Source organism: Ricinus communis, chromosome 1 (genome assembly GCF_019578655.1).
Source record: "Ricinus communis isolate WT05 ecotype wild-type chromosome 1, ASM1957865v1, whole genome shotgun sequence".
Classification (NCBI taxonomy): domain Eukaryota; kingdom Viridiplantae; phylum Streptophyta; class Magnoliopsida; order Malpighiales; family Euphorbiaceae; genus Ricinus; species Ricinus communis.
Window position 1 is genome coordinate 2,841,499 of NC_063256.1, and position 6,111 is coordinate 2,847,609.

Genomic DNA, 6,111 nt, shown 5'->3' on the forward strand with positions numbered 1-6,111 from the left:
CAAAATGGGTAACCAGAGCTCAGCAAGCATTGTTGGGTTAAGTGATATTCATGTGAAGACCAGTGTTGGTTGCATGCTTACATTGAAGAATGTGCGCCATATTCCTGATCTACGCCTTAACTTGTTGTCTGCTAATGTTCTTGATCAAGAAGGATTCAGACACACCTTTGGTGATGGTAAATGGAAATTGTCCAAGAGTTCTATGACAGTTGCACGAGGCGAGTTGTATTGCTCTTTGTACAAAACATATTTGAGTGTATGTTCTGGTGAGCTCAATGCAGTGGAAGAGAAAAATTCTCCTAACCTGTGGCATCGTAGATTGGGACACATGAGTGACAAGGGTTTAAAATGTCTAGCAGGTAAAACTCTCATTCCTGTTGATACTGCAATTGCACTTGACCCTTGTGATCATTGTTTGGCAGGCAAGCAACATAGAGCTTCTTTTTCAAGGAAGTCTACTAGGAGACAAGCTAAGCTTGAGCTTGTTCACTCTGATGTTTGTGGTCCCATTGAAGTGGAGTCTAATGGTGGCAACAAATACTTTGTCACTTTCATTAATGATGCTACCAGAAAAACTTGAGTTTATATGTTGAAGACCAAGAGCCAAGTGTTTGAAACATTCCAGAAATTTCATGCTATGGTGGAAAGGGAGGCGGAAAGAAAATTGAAGTGTCTTCGTTCTGATAATGGTGGTGAGTACACTTCACATGAGTTCGAGAACTATTATTCATGTCATGGCATTCGGCATGTAAAGACAGTTCCTGGCACCCCACAACATAATGGTGTTGCAGAGAGGATGAACAGCACCATTGTAGAGAAGGTGAGATGCATGTTGAAGATGTCAGAGCTTCCTAAGACATTTTGGGCTGAAGCAGTTAAAACTGCAGTGTACCTGATCAACCGCTCTCCATCCATTCCTTTGGGTCTTGATATTTCTGATAGAGCATGGAAGGGATGTGATCCTATATATTCACATCTTAGAGTTTTTGGATGCAAGGCATACATGCATGTGCCAAAAGATCAAAGATTGAAGCTTGATTCCAATACTACTCCATGTGTGTTTGTTGGCTATGGTGATGATGAGTATGGGTTCAGGCTTTATGATCCCGAGAAACAGAAGGTAGTGAGAAGCAGAGATGTGGTATTCTTTGATCTTCTGAGTGCAAGGTATCACACTAACTCAGATTCATTTGTTGATACTACTGATGTTTCTTCTGTTCCTACTTCTATTTCTGTTGAACAACCAACACATGAGAATGTTGAAGCAACACACGATGGTGTTGAGGAGGTATAACTTGATGATGATGGTGATGTACCAGAATTTGATGATGCTCATAATGATGCTCCTGATGATGCTCAACCAGAAGAAGAAGAGGTTTATGATCAGGGGGAGCAACCTACCCCACCGGTGGATGATGTATGAGTTCGAAGGTCAATCAGAGATCGCAAACCTTCTTCTAAGTATCCCAGCTCAGAGTACATCCTAATCACTGATGAGGGGGAGCCCGAGAGTTTTCAAGAAGTGATGTCTAGTGAAGATAAGGATCTTTGGCTCGAGACTATGAAAGAGGAGATGGATTCTTTGATGAAGAATTAGACTTATGAGTTGGTGAAGCTTCCTAAGGGTAAAAAAGTTTTGAAGAACATATGGGTTTTCAAGAACAAGAAATATGGTGAGAAGATAGTGAAGAAGAAAGTAGATTGGTGGTAAAAGGATGCAACCAGAACTGTTTTGGGGTTAGCTGCAAGTCTTGATCTTGAGTTGGTGCAGCTTGATGTGAAAACTGCTTTCTTACATGGTGACTTGCATGAAGAAATCTACATGGAGCAACCTGAAGGCTTTGAAGAAAAGAGGAAAGAGAAACTTGTTTGCAAGTTGAAGAAAAGTCTTTATGGGCTTAAACAGGCACCAAGGCAGTGGTACAAGAAATTTGATTCGTTTATGACTAGTTATGGTTATAAACGAACTTCTGCAGACCCTTGTGTATATTTCAGAAAATTCCCCGGTGATAACTTTATTATCCTTCTTTTGTATGTGGATGATATGCTGATAGTTGGACAAGATGCAGAGATGATTAGCAACTTGAAGAAAGACTTGTCCAGGTCATTTGACATGAAAGATTTGGGCCCTGCGAAGCAAATCTTAGGCATGGAGATTGCTTGTGATAGGAAAGCTGGAAAGTTGTGGTTATCACAAGAAAAGTATATTGAACGAGTGCTTGAAAGGTTCAATATGAAGCATGCCAAGCCTGTTAGTACACCATTAGCAGCTCACTTTAAGCTAAGTAAGAGAGCTTGTCCTACAACAGAGAAGGAGAAAGCAAGTATGTCTTATATTCCTTATTCTTCTGCTGTTGGTTCTTTGATGTATGCTATGGTGTGTACTAGGCCAGATATTGCACATTCTGTTGGTTTGGTGAGTAGATACTTATCCAATCCGGGTAAGGCTCATTGGGATGCAGTAAAGTGGATCTTCAGATATTTACGTGGCACCTCTAAACTTTGTTTGTGTTATGGAGGTGGCAAACCTATTCTTGAGGGTTATACAGATACAGACATGGCTGGTGATCTTGATAACAGAAAGTCTACCTCGGGTTATGTGTTCATATTTTTAGGGGGAGCCATTTCTTGGCAATCCAAGTTATAGAAGTGTGTGGCTTTGTCAACTACCGAGGCAGAGTATATAGCAGCTGTGGAAGCAAGTAAGGAAATACTTTGGTTGAAGAGGTTCTTTCAAGAGTTAGGTTTGAAGCAAGGTGAGTATGTTGTATTCTGTGATAGTCAGAGTGCTATGGATTTGAGTAAGAACTCTATGTATCATGCTCGTACCAAGCATATTGATGTTCGATATCATTGGTTGCGAAATGTGATCGAGGAGAAGAAAATGAAACTGAAGAAAGTCCACACTGATAAGAATGGTGCAAACATGTTAACAAAGATGGTTCCCGGAAGCAAACTTGAAGTTTGTGGTAAGCTTGCGGGAATGAGCTTCAAGTGATGATTGAAGCGTGATCGTCTTCCCCGTGTTGGGCTGGAGGGGGAGATTTGTTATGGGTCCAGCCCATCTTGCAATATTTTCATTCCTTTTGGACACATGTATTATGGGCTTTTATGATGGATTTGTTATGTCTTATTTTTAAGTCCACTTTGGCATGGGTTTTGTGGCTTCCAAGAGAAGCTTGTAGAGGCTATTGTATAGACACTTAGTGTGTGAAAGGAGCAGCAATTTTCAGATTGAAAACATACACAAAAGAGAGAGGAAACTAGAGAGTTCCAAAAGGGTGCTCTCCTGCTCGTTTTTCTCAGCACCAGTCCTAGTGTTTTGGTCGCCGGAGAAGATCCCACCGTTGGATTTTGCTGAAATTTTTTCAGCTTGTTGAGGACACAAGGGGCTACATTCTGACCGTTCGAATCGTCAATTGGAGCTCCGGTTCATCGGGAATTGTCTCTGGACGGAGCTGCTGTTTTTGGGTGAAGTCTACACTTTTTGTTCTCTATTTCAATTCTCTTATTGTTGGTGTTTGTTGGTGTTTGTTGGTGGGTTGTGAATCCTTTGTAGACTGATTTGGAGTTCTTTTTCCTTCAATTTATAAATAAAAAAAGTTGAGGGTGGACTCCTCAAAAGGTCCCGTGGTTTTTACTCTTCACATCGAAGGGGTTTTTCACGTATAAATCGTGTGTGTTATTTGCTATTATTTTCTTTTGTTATAGCTGGTTATTTATTGCATTTAGTTGCTAGTTTCCTTTGTTAATTTGGTTGTGTGACAATTTGAGTTGATTGGATTGCATAATTGGTTGGTTGTCTTGATTGTGTGACATTGTGGGGGTCGTTGTGACCCCCTTCCGATCCCTACAAAACCTTGATTGGTGATGATGGGTATGAGACAAGCCATTTTGACCGGTTAAGTAATCAGTATTATGGCTAAAAACTCTAGATTGAACCGAAGCCAACAATGGCTGGCTTGGTTTAATGGAGAAGTTTTGTTTGCACCTGCAAAATTATATTCACATATACCTTTTTACTTGACTGTTTCCTTTTGTTGCTGGCTTTAGTGATACCACCAAAAGGCTTAATTTCCAGTATCCGGGCCATCAAAAATTTAGAAAATATGTAGGCCATAGCAGTAATCCTTACATAGTTACGTTTATGGGCAGTTTATGTATATAAGGAAGCAAAATAGCTACCACCACTGTCGGCCAGCAGCATGAAATGAGTGACTGATGAGCAAAAGAATCTCTCACATTGATCACCCCTGTCCTTTTACTTACATTGCCCTGGTAATTGATTATGATGTTAATTTTTTTAAAAGAGAAATATAAAATCTGTTTTCTTTTTTAATCATCATAAGATCATATTGTAGTCTGTTTTGGGACTGAGGCTTACTTAGTTGAGTTGTATTATGTTTTTATCATCATAAGGATGGTCATTGAAAATCAAAACTAAGTTGTGTTAGAATTTTCCTTAGTTATGGATAAATTATTATCTTATTATTTGAAGAAAAAAAAATGAATAAACGGGTTGAATAATCAAATGGTTTGTGAAGGAAACAAAAATTGTAAAGCAGGTATATGTAAAAGATGTGAAAATGATGAATAATGAAGGAATAAACTCGTTTTGTCTCTTCAAAAATCATGAGGTATATCACTCTTCTTCTCGCTGATTGCATGAAGGGTAGAATTTTCAATCCTTTTCTCAATAATATTCCACTACTGCTTCAGACAGTAATGCTCTTTCTTTTTCTAGGTAGTTGGAAGCAAGCTCAATCAGTCACCTCTGATCCTGCTCAAACTCCCAGCTACTGGAAATGCAATTTTGATGCAGCAACTTTTGCATCTTCAGCTGCAGAAGCCATGAGTTGTTTGCAGGGAAGCCCTTGGCTGACTAAAGATTTTGGGTCTCAGCAAAGCTATTCTAGAATCAGATTCGCAAGTGTTAATAGATGCGCTTGTTGGGTCTTATTAGGACTGTTGATTGTTCTATTTCTTTTGTTCGCAGATCAGCGAACCAAGTGGCTCATACTAGGCCGAGCTTCTGGTGCTTCGTCTGTTCCTGAAGGGTGGAGTCTCCCCCTCCTTTTATTCATGATGCAGTCTGTTTTGAATTGGCTTAATATAAGTTCCTTTTTCTGTCGAAAATAAATGTTCTAAGCTTGAAAATATTTGAATCAAAACCAACAAGAGTGAGTTAGGAGGTATTGAGTTATTTACATGCACGGAGAGTAAGGATGGATTGAATTTGAATCATTGGTGCAAGAAAATGACTACGTTAAGAAATTATAACTTAATTACAAGAGAAAAGATGATTACTGTTAGTGGTAAGTAGCTCATCTTTGTAGCAATCGCATTAAACAGCCACAGAGAAGTTAAAGAAAAAAAACAGCAGCAGCAGCAACAAAAATGATAATTCCTAATGGGAACAAATTAAAAGCAGACCACTTTTAAGAAAAGTGGCATTATTTTTCAGCTAATTCATACTTACATAAAGTGTGTATGCTGCAATAAAAAGGAAAACGATATATATATATATTTTAATATTAAATAATTAATACATATTTACTTATTTAAAATTAATTAACATAATTTTTTTTTAAAAAATATTCAAACTATCACTTTTTTACATGACTAAAATAAATGCAAAGTTGCACACATTTGGTGGGTTGGAAGAAGTGCATGCATGGGGTGGGTAGTTGACTTTACAAGAAATAGTTGGTATTCATCATTTCTTTTCTCTTTTCTTGTTAATGGCCATGAGCCCGTTAACTACTCCTTTGACACCCTCCTAAGTAAATAGGGTTATCCCAAAATGGTGCTTTGATATTTTCCCAGTTTAGTTTAACACTTAAATCAGATGGCCAATATTGTTCAAGAGTAACCAATGATGGATGGTGGACCATCTCAACCATACACGTATGGTAGGAGTTGGACCATCTCAACCAAAAAAATACAAAAAGAAGAAGAAGAGTGGTGATTGAATCCATCTTCATGGTCTTCAAGAAAAGAGCCTCTCATTTTGCAGGAAAAGAAAAAAAAACTGTTCAAAAGTCCATTTCCACTTCCGAAAGCTATGGAAAGGGAAGGAGAAATGGCTTATTGGAGGCAGTGTTAGCACTT